This window comes from Narcine bancroftii, chromosome 7 (assembly GCF_036971445.1).
Source record: "Narcine bancroftii isolate sNarBan1 chromosome 7, sNarBan1.hap1, whole genome shotgun sequence".
Taxonomy (NCBI): Eukaryota; Metazoa; Chordata; class Chondrichthyes; order Torpediniformes; family Narcinidae; genus Narcine; species Narcine bancroftii.
In genome coordinates, this window is record NC_091475.1 from 48,056,623 (window position 1) to 48,081,702 (window position 25,080).

A 25,080-nucleotide genomic window follows, 5' to 3' on the forward strand; every position below is an offset into this window, starting at 1 on the left:
AATGCCTGAAATAGGTATAATATCCTTGGGAAAATGTTCATTTTAATACAGTTTATCCTTCCTATTAGTGTTAATGGTAAATCTTTCCAATGCTCTAAATCGTCCTGTAATTTTTTCATTAGTGGATAATAATTGAGTTTATAATATGAATATTCCTTTTCCTTTGGGTGTTGTTTCCTCCATATATCCAAAAGTTGCACTTCTTGCATCGATTTAATTATAAATTTGGTTACTTTGTTCTTTCTGTTAATTTTTTTCCCAGTTTTATCCATATTTGAATCCAAATTAAGGTTGAAATCCCCTCCTATTAATATGTTCCCTTGCGTGTCTGCTATCTTCAAAAAAATATCTTGCATAAACTTTTGATCTTCTTCGTTAGGTGAATATACATGGAGTAGATTCCAAAACTCCAAATATATCTGACATTTTATCATTACATATCTCCCTGCTGGATCTATTTAATGCTGGATTTATGCTGGATCCTCTTCTCTTTTAATTGGTACATTTTTACTGATTAATATAGCTACTCCTCTTGCTTTTGAATTATATGACGCTGCTGTTACATGTCCTACCCAATCTCTCTTTAATTTCTTATGCTCCATTTCAGTTAAATGTGTTTCTTGCATGAATACTATATCAATTTTTTCAGTAAATTTAGCAGTTTCTTCCTTTTGATTTGGTTATGTATTCTGTTAATATTTAAAGTCATATAGTTCAACGTAGCCATTTCATACTTTGTTTATCTTCCCTTTCCGTTTCCTCATCATCACCTTTCCTTCTTATCCATTTCTGCTTTCTTGTTTTGAACACTTTATAAGACAACATTTCTAAAACATCAAACATTTTCCTTATTCTCCTATTTAAAACTTCTTTAACCCCATTCTCCCCTCCCCCTCCTGAGTTGCCCTTTATCCCTTGTCGGGCAACCACATCTCCCCTCTCCATTTGGATTTCCGAATTCACTCGCAAGCGTCAACTGATTTTGCAGTGACCGTAACTCCTCCCTACCCAACCCCCCCCAGAAAAGATTTCAATTTTCATATATAACAAAGGTCACTCTTTTAATTCCCTCCTTATTTCCTCTATTCCCTTTCATTCCCTTATTAATTCTTATCTATACTCTATATATTTTCCTCTAAATACGGATACACTCATGTATACACATATATACATACACATCTATAAGATATATATAATATATATATATATGTATATAGTTCGTGGTCATTTTTAATCTCATTACATGTCTTCATCTCTCTGCTTGTTTTGTAGTTGTTCTGCAAATTTTCTTGCTTCCTCTGGATCCGAGAATAGTCTGTTTTGTTGCCCCGGAATAACTATTTTAAGTACCGCTGGGTACTTTAACATAAATTTATATCCTTTTTTCCATAAGATCGTTTTTGCTGTATTGAACTCCTTCCTCTTCTTCAGGAGTTCAAAACTTATGTCTGGATAGAAAAAAAATTTTTGACCTTTGTATTCCAGTGGCTTTTTGTCTTCTCTTATTTTCTTCATTGCTTTCTCCAATATATTTTCTCTTGTTGTATATCTTAAGAATTTTACTAAAATGGATCTTGGTTTTTGCTGCGGTTGTGGTTTCGGGGCTAGTGTTCTATGTGCCCTCTCTATTTCCATTTCTTCCTGTAATTCTGGTCTTCCTAGGACCATGGGGATCCAATCTTTTATAAATTCTCTCATATTCTTGCCTTCTTCATCTTCCTTAAGGCCCACTATCTTTATATTATTTCTTCTATTATAGTTTTCCATTATATCTATCTTCTGAGCTAACAGCTCATGTGCCTCTTTAACTTTTTTATTAGATTCTTCTAATTTCTCTTTTAAGTCCTCTACTTCCATTTCTACGATTATTTCTCGTTCTTCCACATTATTCACTTTTTTTCCTATCTCTGATATGACCATTTCTATTTTATTCATTTTTTCTTCTGCACTCTTAATTCTTCTTTTTATCTCATTAAATTCTTGTAATTGCCATTCTTTCACTGATTCCATATATTCTTTAAAAAATATATATATCCATTGTCCTGCCTTTCCCTTCTTCTTCCATTTCTCTATGTTCTTCTTCTTCTTCTTCCTCTGGGTTGGCCATCTGTTGTTTCCTTGTTTTCTTTTTGCTCTCTTCTTTCTTGTTCTCGTTATTTTCTATGTTCTCTTCCTGTTGCTGTGTTGTAGCTGTCACTCTCAGCTGTGGAGATCGACTCCTCAGCTGTTCCCCCCTCCCGTCAGTGTGTTTTTTTATCATGCGCACTTTTACTTGACTCCGCAAGCCATTTTTGTAGTCCTGAACTCGGGACTTCCACCAACCTTAGGGAGCGGGCTTCTCTCTCCGCGGCGGGCCTCCTCGGACAGGTAAGGCCTTCACCTTCTTCTTCCAAAGTTCTTTCATATTCTCTTCTTCCCGTTGCTTTCGACTTTTCTCTCTTCGCTGCCATTTTCTTCTCACCTTTACTTTTACTTTGTTTTGATTTTTATTCTTGTACCTTCGTGTTTGGTGCGTTTTTTTTTTCAACTTTTCTGGAGAGGGCTGGAATTCCCTGACCGGCCACTACTCCATCACGTGACTCCTTAAGTTCATCTCCTTTATTCCTAATACTCCTTACATTGGAATATCCACATTTCAAACCCTTCAACTAACTACATTTATGCTTACCCCCTGCCAGTCCTTCCACACAAACCCACAACACATTACATCATCATTTTCACCTTCTGCCCTTACATTCTGGTTCACACCCCCTGCAAAACTAGTTTAAACTCTCACCAACAGCTCTAGAAAACCTTCCTGCCAGGATATTGGTCCCTCTCCAGTTCAGATGCAACCTTTTTGTATAGCCATACCTTCACCAGAAGGGAGCACAATGATCCACAAATCTGAACCCCTGCTCCCTGCACCAACTCTTCAACCACACATTCATCTGCCACAACTTCCTATTCCTACTCTCACTGGTGTGAGGCACAGGCACCAATCCTGAGATTACCACCTTTGAGGTCCTGATTTTTAGCTTACTTCCTAACTCCTTGTATTCCCGCTTCAGGACTTCATCCTTACTCCTATCTATGTCATTGGTGCCAACATGGACTCAATCTGAGACATCCCTGACCTTGGCACCTGGGAGGCAAATATCATCCGGGAGTCCCAATCTTGTTTACAGAACCTATCTATTCCCCTAACTATCAAATCCCCAATCACTATACCTCAACTCCTCTCGCCCCTTCCCTTCTTAGTTAAGGGGCCAGAATTTGTGCTAGAGACCTGACCAATATAACTTGTCCCTGGTAGATCACCTCCCACAACAGAATCCAAAAAGGTATACTTATTATTGAGGTTAATGGCAACAGAGGTGCGCTGAACTGACTGCCTATTTCCCTTCTCTCTCCTAGCAGACACCCTATTACCTGCCTCTTGCCTTTTTGGCATGACAGTCTCCCTTTAGCTTTTGTCTATTACCTCCTTCTGCCTCCTGAATGATCTGAAGTTCGTCCAGCCCCAGCTTCATTTCCCTATCGCAGATTGTAAGGAGCTACAGCTGGATGTAACTCTTGCAGGTGAAGTCATCAGGGACACTTGTGTTCTTCTAGATTTCCCACATCCTGCAGTTGGAGCATTCCACTGCCCAAGCTGCCATCTTCACTCCCTAGTCTTTGTCACGATGCAAAGATCTTTGTTTTCATTTCTCTTTTTGTATACATATTTCTTATCAAGTGCAGTTTGGTTACCAATAAGTATAAATTCTGCCTGGAACACAGGGTTACATGTGATATTATGAATTTACTCTGACAATAAATTTGAATCTCTTGTGCTCAGTCTTGTGAGGAAAGACGCTGCTAATTAAAGATCTAAACACTTAAGCACTCTGTTTCAAAACCAATATTATTTCATGAAGCAGACCAGTAGCACTGTTTTGGAATTGAAAACATGTTTCAGGTAAACAAGAAAATCTACAGATCCTGGGGTCTTGTGAATTACAGAAAAGTGCTGGAGCATGTCGACTTGTTTTAAGATCTTTGTGACGCTGTGTTAGGACATTGCTTAAGTTAAATTAATATCAGAAAAAAGTGTCACCTTCTGGCGATGCACATATTTGCAATGGCGAACTGGCCCTGCTTGTCACAAGAATGACGTCGTGGGACCGTCTCTTCCGGTCCAGACTGGAAGGTTGTGTAAGCACTTGCATCATCGGGGCAGGACCCAGGACAGACTTAAAGGCTGTGGCGCAGAATTCAAAATAAAGCAGTTGTGATATTCGAGCTCACAGCCTGTTGTCTCGGTCTCTTCGTTGCACTTGATCACAACCTGCCTCAACCTAAGGAATTCCTTGGCCAGCATTTTGCTGTTGTTTGACCTCTGGATAAGCAAATCAGGAATCCAGCATCAGCTGTGGGTGTGCAAATGAATGAAGTCATTGCTGTCCATTCATGGTCATTGTGCCCCCCCAATAGGTTATTGTGCCCCCCCCAACCACAGCACTAGCGTCATTAGCATCACTAGCCTCCATGCGATATAAGCAGCCCATTTGCCTGTTACGTTGGAGGGAGGGGGAAGTGTGACAGCGGTGTATGGAGGAGGTTAATGACAAGCAGGTAGTTTGTTTCCTACCAAATTGTGAAGAAGTTTCATGTTGGGGATAAATTTAGCTTTATGCAGGGAACTTTCTAATATAAATTTGTAATAAGCTTGAATGCTGTGTGAGCTTCAAAAATTACAACAGTTTAAAGCATGTGCTTTTTTTCATTTTTCACTGTGATAATTATGACTAATAATTGTGCATGACAGATTTTTTTTTCAAAAAAATGTCCCAATTAAATTGATTTAAAAAAAACTCCCCTTGTGTCACTATCCAGGGATTATGGTTCAATTACCCTTCTGTGACAATGGAAATATCTTCTATTAACAGATTAATTTGCACTATTTCATTAGGCCTTTTCTCTATATTCCTACTACCACCATCTCTGCAATTAACACAGGTTCCCAGCCACAAAATTGTTATAGTTTCATAACCTACGGATATGGAATTTTGTCTCGCACTTTAAGGGGGCCGAAAATTATATAAATAATTTACTATTTCAATTTTGTTCCTTAACTCGCCAACTCTATGACTGATGACTTGTGCCTTTGAAATATTTATGTCTACCTAGAAATTTTAAATGAGGAAAAATGTGATGAAAACCTATTTTCTCATTTTCTCCAACTCTTTATGATTTTAATGTAAGTACTCTTTAATAGTGTTTTGTCTTCTACAGCTAACACAGAGAGAAAAGGGTTGAGAAAGAGAGAGGGTATGAGTTTTAATGCACCCACTATTGTTGTCAGGTTTCTTACAATTCTGTTCAGAGATTACTGACTTTGTGGGAGGGGTCTTCATTGTGAGATATGCTCTCAGATGTTCAGGATGGAGCTCAGTAATGTTCTATTTGGCCTCAGCAGAGGAGTATTATGTTAATTAATGAGTATCTGTGTTTTGGAAAGAAGACAAGAGTCAGAAGGGTTTGGAGGAGATAGAAAATGCTGAAAATCCACAGCAGATCAGGCAGCATTCATGTTACTGGCCAGTCATCAGTGCCACTTTTTTCAGGTCTTTAATGTAAAAAGTCATCTGTTTCTCTCTCCACAGATGCTGTCTAACGTTTTGAGTATTATTAGCATATTCCTTACAGTATTTATAATTTTGTCAGATTTGCTTAATATTCTGTCATGGTACCAGCGAGATGCTGAATAAAATGCTGTGTTGATTAAATATGACTTTCATTGAAAGACTACAAATATAAAGTGACTAACATTTTCCCAAAAGATGTAAATGGAAAACGCTGACCAATGTATGACTTGTGCCTTAACCTAGATGTCTGCTCAAATTCAATGTCACAAATTCTAACTGCTTGTTCCATCAGTACCGGGGCACTACAGGGCTGCATTCTTAGCCCCCATGCTCTATTCATTTTACACCTAAGGCTGTGTGGCTCAGTATGGCAATAACACCATCTTCAAATTTTCTGAAGATACCATGGTAGTTGACTGTATAAAGAAAGGTGATGAGTCAGCATACAGGAGAGGATTGAAAACTTGGCTAAATGGTACACCAACAACAACTTTGCACTCAATGTCACCAAAACCAAGAAGCTGATCGTTGACTTCAGGAAGGGAAAGCCAGAGATATACCATCAAATGATCATTGGGGGATCTGAGGTGGAAAGGGTGAGCAAATTTAAGTTGTTGAAAATCACTATCTCAGAGGATCTTTAATGGACCCATCACACTAATAGCATTGTGAAGGAAGAACATCAATCCCTCTACTTCCTCAGGAGTTTGCAGAAGTTTGGTATGACACCAGAATTCTAGCAAATTTACACAGATGTGAGGTGGAAAGTGTGCTGACCAGCTGCATCATAGTCTGGTATGGGAACACCAATACGTAAAGCCCTCCAAAAGGTAGTATATACAGCTCAGGACATCACAGGCAAAACACCCCACTATTGAGAACATCTGCAGGGAATGCTGCCATCAAAGAGCAGCAACAATCATCAAGGATCCACACCATCCAGCCCACACTCCGTTCTCACTACTACCATCAAGAAAGAGGCACAAGACTCACACCAGCAGGTTCAGGAACAGCTGCTACCCCTGCACCATCAGATTCCTCAATGACAAACTCAATTAGGGACTCATTTAAGGACTCTTACTTGTGCACTTTATTGATTTTTTTAATTCTCTCTGTATTGCAGTCAGTTTTTTACATTCATTATCTGTTTACAATTATTTTTTGTTTACATGTGTACGCTGTGTATAGTCTTTTTGCACTTCCAATAAGTGATAATTCTGCCTCGCCTGCAGGAAAAAGAATCTCAAGATTGTATGTGATGTCATGTATGTACACTGACAATAAATCTGAAATCTTATTAACAAGCAACCTTTCAAAGCTTCCATAATAATTCCACTCTGTGATAAGAGGTGATGGGTGTGGTGTAGGACACAAGAAGGATTCAATTTTGTCTGATCCAAAGCAAGTGGTCACATTTGTAGAGCTGGAATGCATTTATTCCTCTGGATTATAAGCAGAGCCAGAAAAGAACTTACCTTTTCCCCAAAAAATGGCTTTGACTCTTATGGCCTCGCTCAGGCAGAGAAGAGCCCTTCTGATTTTGATGAAATCCGCAGGTTTATAAAGTCATTGAAATAACATTTTTTTATTCAAATATATCATTAAAAGAAAACCAATACATCTTCTGGGAGCCTGATCAGCCTCTTTAAGCCCAGAAATGAGAAGGTTGGAGGCACGTTGGTGATTTTTAAAGTTTTAACCTCGGAATTTCTATCCATAAACCTGTTCAATTGATCTGGTAACATCAATTCAAATCCCACCATGGCAGCTGAGAATTTTTAATTGAAATATTAAATAAATCTGGAATGAAAAATAATATATTGTTAGTAATTTATGAGCAATACTGCCAAAAGTGTGCAAGTTAACAGTTTTTAGAGTATTTTGACTGAATTTTTATGTCTCTTGAAGGACATAAATTTTAGGCAAGTACCTTGGGAATAATCAACAGAGCATTTGCAAATGCTTGCACTCCCAACTGTGATCTGCCCTTTACATTGGTCTTGTGTTTGATCAAAGCATCTCCCACAAATCCATCATGCATTGCATTTTGATTGGTGTTAAAGTGTATTTATTTGGACCCTTGAGAAGCAGCATCACTGACCGAGGATTGTTGCATTGCTCAACAAAGTTGAACTTTTCTTCACCCAAGGTATGCTCATATACAAGTCCTCTATAGAATTCCTAGCAATACCACCATAAGCAAGCTTTGCTCTTCTCAAGGCCACAATACCTTCTTTTGCAAATGCATCTCATACTAATGGATCAAAACTCTTTTGGTTAATCCTTATTTTTAAAATCTCCACAAAACTTTTATTTTCAGTGTTATAATTTTATTAATTCTGTCTTCAATTAACTTTCTCTCTGCTTGTACAATTTTTTTTATCAGCAATTTTATAGAAAAATCTAGAATTTACTTCTGTCCTTTCATACTCCAGTGAAATGCAGCAGGTGAGAATGTAAACATCTTTCACCCTTTTTTTCATGTTTGGGTGCTGAACACCATGATCAAGTACTATTCCCTTCACAAGGTGTGTCACCATGTTTTTATTTTGTGCTCCATCTCCATAATTTCAACCATGAAGAGATCCATTGACTCATTTGGATTCTTCACTGTAGGAACAGCATCGACCACAGCCTGTTCCAAGACAGTTTCCAATTCGTTGTGGACCTTTGTGTGTAACGATGTCCTGGTAACATTGAAAAGAGCCTCTTTACCTATTTCTATGGACATTTTCACCGTCTCCAGCATTTCCAGGGCCTTCTGAAGTTCTTGCAAATGGCGAGCCATCTCATCCTTCAAATGACTGATTTCATCCTCAAGCTGGGAAATAGTGTCCTGGGTAGTAGTGGCCTCCATATTATACCAGTCTTCCATATCTTGAATCTGGCACTCAAGGGATTCATTCGTTCCCTCCAGTGCATCAATTTCACAGGTCATTGTCTGGATTTGACTTCAGTATTCAATATTTTCTTTGCTTTTCCAAATGAAGAGCATCAGTGTTTTGAGAAGCAGAATCAGTTGTATCAGCCAGCTCCTCATGTAATCCTCTCAACAGTCCCTGCAGTATCTTCTGTCTCACTTTCCATATCTGAAGATGGATCAAAGATGGAACCAGAAGTTTGAACATCTGGTGTCAATTTGATTTAGTGACTCTCCTGAAGTAGTTCATGTAAGTGACTCCTTTGATGGTGACAAGAAAAGTGATTCTTTTCAAGAAGGTTGAAATAAAGATTCCATCTCATAGTCTTCTGGCCTGCAGCAGTTTTTAGTGCATCCATTAAGAATTCCTCCATTTCGCCATTCACTGTATATATCCTTCTCCTCATATCCCCTGCCTTGCAGCACCTTGGAAAGTGATTCCTCTTTCCACATTTGTAGCAGGACTTTCCATAGGCAGGACAAATTTTTGGAATATGTCTACCTCAGCACCTGCTACATTTGCTATTTGAGGTTACTACTTTGTTTCGTTATTGCTCTGGAAAACTCCTGCTTAACTGCCTTAATTGCATGCACTGCTGTGTCTATACTGTGCAGCTCCATAGCTTGTATTCGTGCGCTCTCCGCTGCCCGACACAGCCTTTTTCAGTGTAAAATCTTTTTCATGCAACAGGCTTTCTCCAAGTCCATTATCTTGGATTCCACAAACTATGCTAACTTTAATGAGTGGATTTTTCAAATCTCCAAATTCACAGGATTTACACAGCTCAGCTAATTATTGGTCAAAGCTCATACCTTGTTTCTGGTCACAGGAGAAAAACTTAAATCTCTTGTATGTGACATTTTTACTTTGGACAAAATATTCTCAAATCTTGTAATCAGAGTGTCCAATGTAAAAGCTGCCTCATCAATTTGAAAATTGTTATAGATGACCAAGGCATCTTAAACCATCACAAGCAAAGATATAGAGCTTTCCGTTTTGCATCAGTCTCTCCCACTCCACTAGCCTCTAAATAAATATTCAAACGGTGTTTGCAGCATTTCCAATTATTGGCTAGATTGGTGGCAAACTACATTGGTGTAGGAGGGCTTAACTCATCCATACTTATGAACTATTGTCTTCTCAAACTCACTCAGACACTTCTGGCCCATGTTATGCTTGTTCTTTCAAGAAGAACAACTTTACGTGGGTTTATCAATTAACCAACTTTATTTTCCTTGTGTTATTTCCACTGCCTCCAACGATCTTCAACCATCAATAACTGACAATGTTCGTGACTTCCCTCAAGTACATCACTTCCGACTTCTGCCCAACCATGTGCATTGCATGCTGGAAAATGTAGTTATTATTCACACACATAATAACACAAGATCCAAGTATTGAAGCTGGGATTTGAAAGGATGCTGTGATGCTCTGTCGAACAGAAGCAAACACACAAAACCTAAAGACTGTACAACAGGCTTTATTCAACATAAACTTCCACAGAGCCAGCTGTGAGGAGAGCTGCTGTAAACTCTGAGAGTGTCTTTGAAGGGCCGGCTCAGGCTTATATCCCAGAAGTTGATTGACACCCAATCGGGTGGGGCTTGGTCTATTCAGGTCGGCTGATTGACAGCTGGCCAGGTGTTGTGCCCATGCTCTTCTGTAGGTACAGAGGTTTCCCCCTGCAGTAGGCCAGTGGTGTACCACCACAGGTGCTTAGGGCAAGAAGGGCTTCTGAAGGGCCTCAGGGGCTGAAGGTTTCAGCAATTGTCAGAGATTTGGATCTGGAGCTCAGATTGCCAATGGATCGAGCAGCTGACGGAATATTGGAGTTGAATCTATGAACACTCAGCGAGTTTGAAGGGACTACCTTTTGCATCTCTTTCTCGCTTACTCTGCTGGGCGACACCCCTACGGTAATTCTTATGCTAGGCAGAAGGTAATTCTATGTAATATTAAATATTCTGTACCATTACATGACAATAGAGGAATCTTGAATTTTATTTTTAAATTAAAAGGACTACCTCACATCATGCAATGTAGCAATGATAGAAAGGTATTAAGTAACTCTAAAGGAAGAGATTATGTTGCAGTAGTTACAGACAACTGTTTGGAGGTTTTAGTTGAAATTATCTGTTGAAACACATCGTCACTCTTTCTCACAAAATGAATAATAATGAGCTTTGATACGAATTCATTGTTTATACATCAGTGGTGCTGCAATTTTGTTTGCATTGTTTGGGGAGATGAACTCATTACTTCAGGTCCAGTTTAAATTGAAATTCAATCAATGGGAACAAGTTAATTTATGAATTATTTTGAAGAGACATGTGTCCACCAGAAACCAATAATCCTGTGGCTTAATCATTGGAAATCTATTCTTGATCAAAAGAAACACTCATTGATACAGTGTGGTCAAACCCCTATGTTTCTCATATGACCTTTGCACAACTTTTTTTCTGTGCCTTGGTCAATAATGACTTACCTTCTTAACCAAGTTATCTACTAATTATAGGATTTGTAGGTATCACCAGGGCCCTTCCATTCCCATATATTCCTCATCATCCCATCAGGTCCTGAGTACACTCTCACATTTCCACCAGTTACATGCTTGCCTGTTTGTTGCCCACCTGACCAGTCTAAATGATCTGAAAGCCAGCCAATTTCGTCAACTTTTCCTGTCAATCATGCTACACAACAATGTTATATCATCTTAAATTTTCACCTTTAAGCACTCGTATTTGAATCGTTCTAAAACTGTTACAAAAAATACAAAAAACAATCTGACTGGTAACAAGTTTTCAGTCACAAATACAAGCATATTTTTGACTCTGTGATGTATTAATGAACTAGATTGGGGTACCAATTTAATTTTGCAGTTGATTCAATATGTGGAGGAGGAAAATAACAAAGGCTTGCCAGCGGCTGTACTTTGTTAGATACTTGAAGAGAGTTGGTATGTCACTGAAGATTCTTGAAAACATCTACAGGTGTACCAAGGAGAGAATTCTGGGTGGTTTCATCATGGTCTTGTTCGGAGGTGCCAGCACTCAGGACAAGAAAAATCTCCAGAGAGTTATTAACTTGGCCTGCGACATCACAGGCACCAGACTTCACTCTATTGAGGACATCTTAAGAAAGCAGCCTCTATCATCAAGCCCCCACCATCCAGGCATGCCCTCATCACTTGGAAAAAATGTACAGGAGCCTAAAGATGAGCACTCAGTGGCACAAGGGCAGCTTCTTCCCCACTGCCATGAGATTCCTGAATGATCCAGACACTGCCTCACTTTGACCTTTCGTGCACTATTTCTATTTATTGTTGTAAGGTGGTTTATATGAAAGTTTGCACTGTGACGCTGCCACAAAAGAACAAATTTTGTGACTTCTTCATGACAATAGATTCTGATTCTAAAGAAACTGATTCCTCTAGCACACAATCTGGCGAAGTGCACTGACATATGGTAGATGAAATTTAATGCAGAAAATTGCAAAGGGATCTTGATAGGACAAATAAGTATTGCTCACTTCATTTAATTCTTCTGAGAGATAGTTTGACACTTACCAATGTCTGGATAGCAAAGTTACCTCTATAATCCCAATGTGTTGAGTGTCTCTGATTTTATTCTCTCTCAGTGGGTAAGACTATTGAAAAAAAATGGGTCCTCCATGTCAATGAAATCTCTAAGAAGGCACACCAGTGGCTATAGTTCGTGAGGAGTTTGGGAGATTTGGTATGTCACCCAAGAGTCTCGAAAATTTCTACAGGTGTTCTGTGGAGAACATTCTGTCTGATTGCATCAGTATCTGGTATGGAGGTGCCAATGCATAGGTCAGGAAAAGACCAGAGTGTTGCTAACTCAGCCAGCAACATCATGGTCATCACTCTTCACTCTATCATGGACAGTGACTTAAAAAAGCAGCCTCTATCCTCAAGAACCCCCACACCCAGGCCATGCCCTCTTCTAACTGCTACCAGCAGGAAAAAAAAATACAGGAGCCTGAAGACGATCACCCAGCAGCACAAGCACAGTTAGATTCCTGAATAATCAATGAACCACAGACACTAGCTCACTTTCTCCTATTTTCTTGCACTCTTTATTTATTTTTGAAATATAATTTATAGCAGTATTTGCCCTGTAACGCTGCCACAAAACAACAAATGTCATGACAATAAATTCTGATTCTGATTCTGAAAAATTATTTCAGATAGCTCTTTTTTGTAATCTCTCATCCTTTGCATTTTAAGAATGAAAAATACATGGATGTTCAACGTACAGAACTGCAATCATTCTTGTAAATATGTTTAGACCCTCCCCATTGACACAATGTGGCAGTTAGCGTAGACACTGAACACCAAGTGAATGCTTTTCAATATTCAGTACTGTTTATCGATTTTTATTCACTCTGTCCTTTTGGAGGTGAAACTTCATACATTGTTTGCTCTGCATGTTAACCTGTGATGTAACAGATCTTTGTGTAACAGATCATTGTGTAACAGATCATTGTGTAACAGATCATTGTGTAACAGATCATTGTGTAACAGATCATTGTGTAACAGATCTTTGTGTAACAGATCATTGTGTAACAGATCATTGTATAACAGATCATGGTGTTCATGTATTGCTATGTTCTTCTGTTTCTCTAACCAATTGTGACTTTTATTTTCCAAAAGTATGTGATCTTATTTTTCTTCTGAAGTATAATACAGAATGTTTCCCATATCCAAAATTCCATTAACCAAACTTATTTTTGGTGCTGACATGACATCTCAAGTTGAAATAAATTTAGCACCTGACTTGCCCATGCTCTGTTGGTGCCAATTTGGTAACGACAGACTTCAGAACCAGCCAGGAAGACTGACGCTGAATGGCTGGATGTCAGCTCAGAGAAGCAGCCTGGAATCACAAGCCATCAGAGAGTGACTGGAGGAAGTTTGCAGGTCCGTGCATGGGGAGAAATTAGGAAAAATTAGAATGCTGATTGTCCTCATTTCAGGTAACTCCCTCCCCTCTCTCTTTCCATTTCCCTTTGCTGCACTTGGTTCTCCACTGTCCCGGCATCATCAAGGAGAGTGGCCTCCTGGGCAGGGACAGGGACCATAGGCAGAAGATTTTGGCGATCAGCGGCGGTGGTGGGGAGGTGTCAAGGATCAGCAATGGCGATGGGGAGGTTTCGGGGATCAGTAGCAGCGGTGGGGAGGTGTTGGGGTCCAATGACGGCAGTGGGGAAGTATTAGGAATCAGCGACAGCAGTGCGGAAGTGTTGGGGATTGACAGCGGCAGTGAGGAGGTGTTGCGGACCAGTGACGAAGGTAGGGAGGTGTTGGGGTCCAGCGTTGACAGTGGGGAGGTGTTAGGGACCAGTGAAGGCTGATGCTACTGTGCTGTTTTTCAGTTTTATCATTTTGTTCTGTTAACTGAAAAAACCCAATAACCGAAATCCACCTGGTCCCAAGCTTTTCGGATATGTGGAAACATACTACACTCTCCTCATACTCATATAATCACCCATTTATGTGTCTTTTTTAAATTTAAAATTATTAAAACTTTTAGACATACAGCATGGTAACAAGCCATTTCAGCCCACAAGTCCGTGCTGCCCGATTTACACCCCATTAAACTATACCCTGATTCATCTTATATTTGTATGTGTGAGTTCTTAGACAACACATGGATGAAGGAATTGTTCTCTATTTTAAAGTTCATATGAACAGCATATGAGACATGCCATGAGGCATACTGTTTGTCAGCCCCCTGCTGGCAGTCAAGTCTAATCAAACAGTAAGGCATTGCTAGTTGTCTTGCAATCATGATCACTATCATTACATCTCCCTTTTTTAAAAAGTAGCTTACTTTTAACTAACATGTTTTCTTTGTATAACTTTAACAACAAGAACTTATATTATTATCAACATTGTTAACATTTTTTAAACTTGTTTTGTGTGTTCACATTTACATCCACTAAAACTTGAAGAGCGAATAAGGTAGCACTTCTTCATTCTATAACAGGAGTCTTTAAATTTACTCAATGAGTCTCTTTGGAGGATTCAGGTGTCTTGATGATCTCTTGATTGATTGACCTTGAATCTGAGTTGTTGCCTCAGATGATGTCTTGTCAAATGTGCATTCAGGTTGTTCAACAGTATTAATCTTTCCATCTACTGTGTTTGGTCCCATTTGAAGATATCGACAGTTTCTTTGCAGAACAGCACCTTCATCTGTCTGAATGGTGTATGATCTTGGTTGGACTTCACTAAGGACAGTTCTCTTCTGAGTCCATAAGTTTGTTTTGTCTTTTAGCCTTACTTGGTCACCAGTGTGGAGTTCCGGTAGGATTTTTGTTCCTCTGTCAAAGTAATACATTTGCTTTTCTTTCTGTGAACTTCCTCACTTTCTCCCCCTCTTTTGTTTTTATGAGGTTCTCCTGAGTGGATAGGTTTGATCTTAGAGTTTTGCTGGTGACATACCACACTTGAGCGGCGTTGTGCGATATACTAGCATGTTCTGGTAGAAGTCTGTTCCACTGTCTTTTGCCTTGTTCATCAGTCTTTCACTGTCTGTACTGATTTTTCCACTAGACCATTGGACTGTGGAAAATGAGGACTTGACGTGGTATGTATGAAGTCCCACTCTTTGGCAAACTGTCGGAACTTTAAATTGCAAAAGTGGGGTCCATTGTCTGTGAAGACTTTCCTTGCCCCGCCATGTCTGGAAAATATGGCTTTCATACCTGTTATTACAGCATCTGCAGTGGTGATGTTCAGTCTACACAGCTCTGGATACAGGGAGTAATAGTCTGTGACTACAAGCTAGTCCTTCCCTTGACATTCGAATAGGTCAGCACTTAACTTCTGATAAGGTCTGTGTGGTGCTGTGTGTGGCTTTAATGGTTCTGCAAAATTGCTTCCTTGATGTTTCTGGCATATTGTACAATTTGACACTTCATTTGTTATATCATTGTTGATTCTTGGCCAGTACATCACCTCTCGTGCTCTTTTCTTACACTTTTCGATTCCAAGATGTCCTCCATGGATCATTTTTATTATCTCTTTTCTCAGAATCTTTGGAATAAGGATTTTGCTTCCTTTGTAGATGATGTCTTCAACCTCTGATAGTTCCGCCCTGCAGTTCCAGTACTCTGCAATGTCAGGTGAGCAGTCCTGCTTCATGTTGAGCCATCCATCCAAGATGTTTTTTTCTCAGTTGTCTCAGTGTTTGTCTCTGACTTTATGAACTCCATCTGATATGGGCCATGCACTTGCGATCATGTCCATGAAGACATTCACGTCTTCATCCATTTTGGTGTTTACAGGCTCTTTCGTGTGAACAACTCAAGACAATGTGTCTGCTGTGGACATTAGCTTACCCAGACTGTACGCCACATTCAGTGTATAGCATTGCAGCCTAATCATCATCCTTTGTATTCTAAGTGGACATTCATTTAATGGATTTTGGAACAATGCATTCAAGGGCTTATGATCAATCTCTACACTGATTGCTTGTCCTGACAAATTGATGAAATCTTTCACAGACGTATGTGATGCTAAGCAGTTCCTTTTCAATTTGAGCGTATCGCGTCTCCGCATCTGTCATTGAGCGTGATGCATACGCAATGGATTGCCAGTCATCATATTTTTGCAGAAGAACTGTGCCAAGCCCCTTATGTGATGCATCTGATGATATCTTGATGGGTCTTGCTGGGTCGTAAAACCTCAGAACTGGTTCCTCTGTGAACTTTTTATTCAGTTCGCTCCATGACTTACATGCTCATGATTCCACTTCCATTCAATGTTCATTTCTGTTAGTATTTTCAATGGAGCCATCTCTTCTTAGAGATTGGATATAAATTTACCCATATAATTGACCATTCCATTAAACCTCTGTATGTCCTTTTTGCATTGTTGTCTTGGCATGTTCCCAATGGCAGACACCTTTCTGGGATCTGGTCTGATGCCCTCACTGCCAATAATATCTCCTACGAATCTTATTTCTGTCATCCTGAGCTGGTATTTCTCTCTATTCAGCTTCAGGTTTGCTTTCCTTGTTTCTTCCAGCACTTTCTTTAGTCTCTCATCATGCTCTATTCTCATGGTTCCCCATACTATGATGCCATTCATTGAGGTATAAACTCTGTCCAGGTGCTCATAGACCATATGGATAGATTTGTGATACATTTCAGAAGCTGAGGCAATTCCGAATGGTAACCTTGGAAATTTGTATCTGGCAAATGGACTATTGAATGTGCACAGTCTTGAACTTGCTTCATCCAATTTCAACTGCCAAAATCCTGATGATGCATCTAACTTGCTGAAAAACTTTGCATTTGCAAACTGTGACATGATTTCTTCACACGTCGGAAGCTTAAAGTGTTTTCTCTTTATTGCTCAGTTTAGATCACTTGGATCCAAGTAAATTCTAAGCTTTCCATTCTTTTTGACCACAATGATGAGTGAACTCACCCTCTCTGTTGGCTCATCTATCTTCTGAATCATGTTCAGGCTTTCCATCCTATCCAACTCTGCTTTTTGTTGCTTTTGAAGCGCAAATGGAACTTTTCTGCATGGATGTCTTATGGGTGGCACACGTTTATCCACTCTGATCGTGTGTTCTCCTGGAAGGCAACCTGGACCCTGAAATAGGTCATTGTACTCTTTCATGACTTCATCATAGACTGTCTCTACTTTCCTTTCTGCAATGAGGACTCTTTTTACCAGGTTTAGTTTCTCACAGGTTAAACCTGTACATCCTTTGATACCATGATGAATGCTAGCATGTGCTCTTTGTCCTTGTATTTCACTTTGACCATGCATTCTTCTTGCACTGGTTTATCGGTACTTGAATATCCTGTCACCTACACTTTTGTTCCATACATCTTTGGTTTGGGTCTAACCTTCTTAAAATCAGTCTCTGATATTACATTAATTTGTGCTCCGGAATCCAATTTAACTGAAATATATATGTCATTCACTTTTAATCTCAACATCCAGTCTCTGTTTTTTCTTTCTTGCTTTCAGTCACAACGTCTACATAGAATTCCTCTATCTCCCTTTCATCTACTGTATGAACCTTGCTTTGTTGCACTTGATTGTTACTGCAACGGGCATAATGGTTGCTTTTGTTGTACACATAGCATGTTTTACCATAAGCTGGACACTTTTTTGGTAGGTGTATACCGCATCGAGGACACAGCTTTCAATTATCCCTTTCATTTTTGTTTGCTGGCCACACCACTCTTTCCACTTTGGCGTGCTTTTTATTAAACGGTTTATGTCTATTCTTGCTCACAGCCTCCACGCAGCTAGTTTTACTTAATAGCTCTTTTTCCTGAAATTTTACACTTTCTGTAGCCCTACAGGGTACTATGGTTTTTTCCAGGTCTAGATTTTGCTCTTAGCAGTCTTTCCCTTAGACTATTATCTGCAATACCACACACAAGTCTGTCTTTTATTAGTTAGTTTGTCATTCCACCAAATTCACACATTTTGCTTCTGATTTTCAATTCAGTCACATACTTTCTTCTGTTTTCTGTATACATGTGAAAAATCTGTGTCTCTTAAATGTAAACTGTTCCATTATTTTTTCCAGTTTCATTTAGTCTCCTTCAGTAGCATATGTGAAGTTATTATACACCTCCAGGGCTTCGTCACCCATGACATGTAAGAAAACTGATGCTTTCACTTTATCATTTTTCTCGTCACCTCCGACTGCCACTAAATACAATCCAAAATGCTGTTTAAATCTGTTCCAATTTTCAGCAACATTACCTGCCAGCTGAAGTTTCACTGGAGGGTGTAACCCTTCCATTTTTCATTTCACTGTGTTCGCTTCTCTTCACTGACTTTAGATTTTTACTTTTAAAGAATTTCCTTCTAATTTCCTTCATCTCATTTCTGACACCATATTTCATCTTGTATTCGTATGTGTGAGTTCTTAGATAACACTTGGATGAAGGAAAAGTTTATTTACTTTAAAGTTGATATGAACAGCACATGAGACATGCCATGAGACTGCAAGCCTCCATTACACATCTGGATACTGTCTGTCAGCCCCCTGCTGGCAGCCAAGTTTAATCAAATAGTAAGGCATTGCTAGTTGCCTTGCAATCATGATCACTATCATTACATACCCTAGTAAGAGGAAACCAGAGTCTCTGGAGAAAATCCACGCAGACATGGGGAGAATGTACATACTCCTTACAGGCAGCATGGAACACGAACCCAAGTCCCGACCCAATTGCTGGCACTATAAAGACATTGCGCTAATTGCTACACCAATTGTGGCACCCCTTCTATATGTTTGTTAATGTCTTCTTGTAATTCTTTGCTGCCTTTCTCATAGTAGCTTTCCAAATTTGTTGCGATCAAACTAAGAAATTATGTTCATGATTCCAAAATCTATACTTTGTTGAAATGTGATCAGCACTGACATTAGTGGGCCTCACATCCCACAATGTCCCTTTATACCTATTCTCACCCCAATTATTTGTTCTGTGTTGCATCCAGGCATTTCCACTCCTCCCTGCACAATGTTTCATGTGTCTTAAAAATCTCCCAACTCTCCATTAATTGAAACCTGCTCCATTCTTGTGATGGGTGATTTGTTATCTTTTATTTCCTTCCATTATTTTCACTGATTTGTGCATTAGTTATTTCCCTTCTGTTATTATCTTCAATAAATATTGATTCACTTTGCATTCCATCCCTCCCTTTTCTAAATATGGTGTACCTGGTATGCTTAATTTCCAGATATGAATGTTTTTGCCATCATGACACAATTCTTCTCCTCTCACCAATCTATCTGATTTCCTAGATTCTTTTATTTCCAATTACCTATTTTAAAATCTGAATTCTAACTATTACTGTAAACATAATTTAATTCATTTTTAATAATAGTCCCTCTTATTTTACTTTATGCTATTTAATTCTCATTTATTCACAGGCTATTTATATCTTCCGTAAATTCTCCTTTTCTGCTTTTGGTGTTTAATTTGGTTTCATTCCAAATTGATCCCCTCACCCCTCCTATGATGAACTGTCAGCGCTGCCCAGAGCCTATGAGTGAATAATAATAAAAATTATTCAGATTCCCAAAAGAAACAGTTCCTGTTTTCTCTTTGAGATGATGGTCACCACCTGAGCACTATTCACGGGAAAAAAAGAACTAATTGAATCAACAATTCAAATGTAATAATGTGTCCAATCAATACAAAACAATGTTTTCATGTTTTCAAAACAATCTTATCAATTTGCTTCTGCTTTTGTGTCTTCTGCATGCCTTCATTGTCCAATGACATTCTACTAGTAGCCACACTGCTGTGAAGGATGACCTTAAGTAGTTCTGGAGTCAGATAGTTCATCCTTTAACGACACCCCTATACAGTGATCGAGGCAGCTGCTTGATTGGCTGCAATGAGGGCACTGATGGAGTGGAAGGAACATGGATAGTATTGTCTGGAAAGAAGATAATTGTTTCATCCTCCACTAAACTGATGTCAAGCTGTAGTTATCTGGAGGGCAGATAACTGAGATACCATGGTGCCCTCAGAGCCATAATAAACAATAATTAGGGCCTATGCAATAGAATTCTGAGCCTATCCCTATGTTAAAATGGAAGATGAGACTATAGCCATCAGAACGTGAAGCAACCCACTACTACTAGAAAGAAATAGACTTTAAACTCCTCACAAATCAATGTGCAACATTAGAGTAGATTTGCCTCTTCATTTTGCATAAGCTTTCAGGCTTTCCCAGCAATGCACCAGGAATCTGATATGCATGCATGCGAGCCTTTGTCTGTAATCTGCTCCATCAAAGTTCTTGGTAAGAATGTTATGAGGAAAAATTCTTGTTGTGGTATGTGTACTGACAATAACCACACCAGCAGTGCGAGCATAAGACAGCTTTAATAAACTAATATGTACACTAAGAGTTCTTGTCTCTCTGCAAGACGATCCTGGAAGGCTAGACTGTAACCCTGGACTGCTTTATATACATGGTCACTGGGATGACCCCTGGTGACCTAATGGTGTAATTACAGATCACCTCATTCACCCCCCCCTTAAAAATTATTATCTCCCCCCCACCCCCATCCTCCTTCCCTTGTTTGTAAGTTCATGTCCAAAATTTTTTGTGGCTTCCGTTGTCTTCTGGACCTCTTCTGTAGTGGTATAGGGATGAGGAGTGTGGTCTGCCTTTCAGCCTTTCTTGGTAGAGGTGTGGGAGTGGGAAGTACTGGTTGGTCATGTGGCTGTGTGGGCTGGGGATCCTCTTGTATGGGATTAGGTCCTGCCATCAAGTCTAGGGTGGTGATATTTTGTGGGGTGGGCGTACCCAGGGTTCTGATTTCCGGGGTGGGTGGTCTAGTCCTCTGGGGTGACTTGATGGACGACTGTTCTAGTGACTGCTGCTGCGCTCCTTGTTGACCCGTAGACATCTGTGTTTCGTCCACGTTGTTCACACATCCGGCCGGCGCGAGATCCCTGGTGGCCACCAAGTCTTCTCTTCCATCTGGGAATGTGACGAAGGCATACTGAGGGTTTGCGTGCCTCAACTCCACTTGATCCACCAGTGGGTCCGCTTTATGGGGTCTGCAGTGCTTCCGGAGGAGAACAGGTCCCGGTGTCATCATCCATTTAGGCTGGAATGTAGGATGCACTGCCTGCAGATACATCAAGGAAAAATCCGGTGTGGCCTTCATAAAGGAATTCGATAAATATACGGTTGAGAAAAATATGAAAGGATACAGTGCAAGGTCCAGGGATGCAGCTGGTGAGCTGCTCCAATAGAGAGATAATATGGACACCATGGGCTGAAAGTTTCCTTCCATGCTGTAACCATTTGCTTAATCTGGGAACCTAATTGAATCATCTGAGGCATAACTGGTGTGCACACTCACCTTTTGAAGTCCTGTCACATGACCCTTTCTGTCTCTCTAGGCTCCAAGAGCCTTTCAGATGGTAGTTTTCCCATACAAGTCCCGGCATTTTAGTGAGGTGAATAGCTTTTATTTCTGTGCCATATATTCTGAACTATCCCTTACTGTGTGCAGTGCAGTATCTGAGCTGGTCGCAGGGAATATCAAATCAATTGATCAAATGTTTCTTCCTGCTCAGCATCAGGGGATGAACATTGAGGGGTTACAGGGTCATGGAGTTATAGAATGATGCAGCAAAGAATGACCTTCAGCCCACCATGTCCATGCCAACCATTGTCATATTTATACTAGTCTCATTTACTCACCTGGTCTACCGCTGAATATCTGAATGGAGAAAGGAAAGTTATCTGACGAGGGGAGATAACATGTAAGAGGAGCACATTAAAACCCCCTGACTCTGATATAACAGAAGGGAATGTGGGATGAGGGAGAACTAGATGTGATTAGGAGGATTAATCAGGAGCACGTTCATCAGCATCTGTCCCCAAAATCTGCAGCATTTGTCAAGTGATATTCATTACAAAGCAACACAAGCACCACAAAAAGCAAAGGATGCAATGATCTCACTGTATGTGAAGACCCGACGATGCTTCACCCAGCACCTCCTCTCCATCCGCAATAAAAGTGACCTCCCCATAGCCAACCATTTCAATTCTGAGTCGCACTCTCAAGCTCACATGTCTGTCCATGGCCTTTCACACTACCCCACTTTGACCACCCGCAGATTGGAGGAACAACACCTCATTTTTTGTCTGGGCTCTCTCCAACCCCAGGGCATGAACATTGAGTTCACTGCATTCCACAAATCAGCTTTCCTTTTAACCCCCACCCTCCCCCCTCTTTAACTAGTCATTCCAGTTCCTACTTCCTTTCTCTTTCCACCTAGCCTGGACTCCAACCCCCCAACCCCTCTACCTATCATCTCCCGCCTTCCACCTTCCCCCATTTGTTTGGACATCTCTCATGTTCCCCCACTCCTTGATGAAGGGCTCAAGCCCAAAACATTGGTTCTGTATCTTTACCTTTGCTACATAAAGGCACTGTTTGACCAACTGAGTTTCTCCAGCCTTTGTGTGTTTTTTCACTTAACCACGGTGTCAACCGAATCCTGTGTTTTACCCATGGGATCCTTTCATCTGCTTAAGAGTGGAGGCAGAGATGATTAAAGATAGGATGTTACACTGAGGTATAATTAGGGATAGAGTGTTGCACTGATTTAAGAAACAGTGAGAGATGTGCATTTACAAATAAATATAGAGAGGGGGTTACAACCCTGTTCTTTGTTATACAATTTAAAATTTTAGATGCTAAATATTCAAATTCAAATTAAAGTTTATCATTATCTGACTGTACATATACAACCTGACGAAACAGCATTTCTCTGGACTACAGTGGACACACATACACATACAATACTCAGTGCATAATAATTGCATAATATATATATACACACACAAACATATAATTTAAAATAAAAATAAAATTGCAGTGTTATCAAACATGGAGGCGCTGGGAACCAATGGAAAACAATAAAAATCGTTTCAAAAAAATAAATATCCAGGAACCCAAACCAGTACCTAATTCAAATTAGACAAATATAAAATAATTGAGAAAAATATGAAAACAATGTAACTTTTTTTCAAGGGGATAGCTGAATAGGTAAAAGAAAAATATTTCTGTAGGATGTTATCAGCAGAACTCAGCAGAACTCAAAGCAGCTTTGGAAAGATAAAGTGCATCAAATTTCAAGTCGAGTTTGCAGAGGCTGTTTATTGTAATCTGAAGCACAAGTCATTGGTCTTAAGGATTTATTTCTGTAACTATAAGGAGGAATCTCCTGGTCTTGCATGAGTGTGACATTGGAGAACAAACATGTCATCAGATAAATCTGAATTACAAGAAAAAAATGGAAAAGTTGAGTTTATTCTGATCAAGTTAAGATCTGATAGAAGGTTTCAAAATTATGAGCCAATGGGTAAACTTAATCTGGAAAAATTATTCATAAATTGAAATACGTAAGAGAAAGTAAGAAAGGTAGTAAATGTATCAATCAAGAAAGGAAAAAGCAAAATTTTCTGGGAAGTAATTTTGTCAACACATTTCTGATTTAAGAGGACACTGCGGGAAACAATATAAGGTACTGTATAGAGATGAAAATTGCAGAAAAGGGAAGTATAAATGTTATTTTCTATGACAGATCATATCTACTGCAGACAATAACAGTTTTCCTTTTCTATGGAATTTCAAATGAAATTGAACATTCAGGTTCTTTAGGACTGTGCTCTCATCTCCATCTGCTTCATCAGTGATCTTCCTTCTATCACAGGGTTAGAAGTGGGGACATTTTCTGATGATTGTACAATGTTCAATATCATTTTAAACTGTTATTGTCTGCAGTAGACATGATCTTCCATAGAAAATAACATTCATACTTTGGTTTTTCAATTTTCATCCCTGTCGAGTAAGAACCTAAACAATATGCTTCACAGTCAAACTTCAAATATATTGTCAAAGTACATACATGATGTCATATGAGATCCTTTTATCCACCACGCCAGGAATTTCTAATTATCAATAATTGCAAACTCTACACAAGGAGAAAAATACTTATACAATAACAGAGGGAAACAAATAAAGAACTGTGAACAAACTAATTGCACAATACAGAAAATAGTAAATGTTAAGAAATAATGAGCAAAGTACGAGTTCTTAAATAAGTCTGATTGAGCCTATTATTTAGGAATTTGATGACTGAGGGGTAGCAACTGTTCCTAAACCTGGTGGTACGAGTCATGTAGCACCTATGCCTTTTTCCTGATAAAAGCAGCGAGAACAGACCATGTCCTGGGTGGTGTGAATCCTTAACAATTGCTAATGCTCTCTGACTGTTTTCCTAATCCATTGAATGGTAATCTGCCCAGCAAGGATTATGAAATGGACTACCTTTCACCATTCATGTAAATTCAAACAATGGACATTTAGATAATCTTAACATTTTTAAACAAGTGGTTGGCTTTTGATGCTGGTTATATAATACACTGTACTCTTAAATACAAGGAGTCATACTATAAAATATGAGTTGTTCCTAAAATACCTTGGAATTGGGACATGAATATGAAAAATGGCTTGACAAACTTTTAAGTAACAATTTCTGTAATGTTCCTTGATATTTCTTGAAATATATGGTTTAATCTGAGCAAACATTCCATATCATCCTCTGTAAAAAAGAATTTCTTTTTAATGTCATGTAAACTATAAATATTTAAAACTTAATTTAGCATTGCAAATTTTGTCTGCAATATGGATGTTTACTCTTAAAATTCCTTTCTGTTCATTTTGACAGTTGAAATCCCATGTTTTCCCTTGTTAAACACATTTCACATTGACTTCGTCATGGCAAATTCTTACCATCACTCTGCCATCATTTGAATATTTTCCATTTGCGTTGAACCTCAATTAACAACTGCTTTGATAAATTCCGTATCTTTGCTTTGCTTCAATTCCCTATATTCACTTTGAGCTTGACTATTTCAAATCTAATAATGCAGTAACTTGTATCTCTAAGTCTACTGTTCCATGACTACATGGGCAGTTTCAGATCCTGGATCTCTGAAG

At 39.2% G+C, this 25,080-nt stretch overlaps 1 protein-coding gene and 1 pseudogene across 6 annotated transcripts in view; one reads left to right on the plus strand and one right to left on the minus strand.

Moving 5' to 3' along the window:
• The window catches only part of cnksr2a (connector enhancer of kinase suppressor of Ras 2a), a 489,894-nt gene that overhangs the window by 175,260 nt on the left and 289,554 nt on the right, over nucleotides 1-25,080 (plus strand). The gene's annotated exons all lie outside the window — the stretch shown is intronic.
• On the minus strand, nucleotides 7,528-8,547 carry LOC138739724 (T-complex protein 1 subunit zeta pseudogene; annotated as a pseudogene).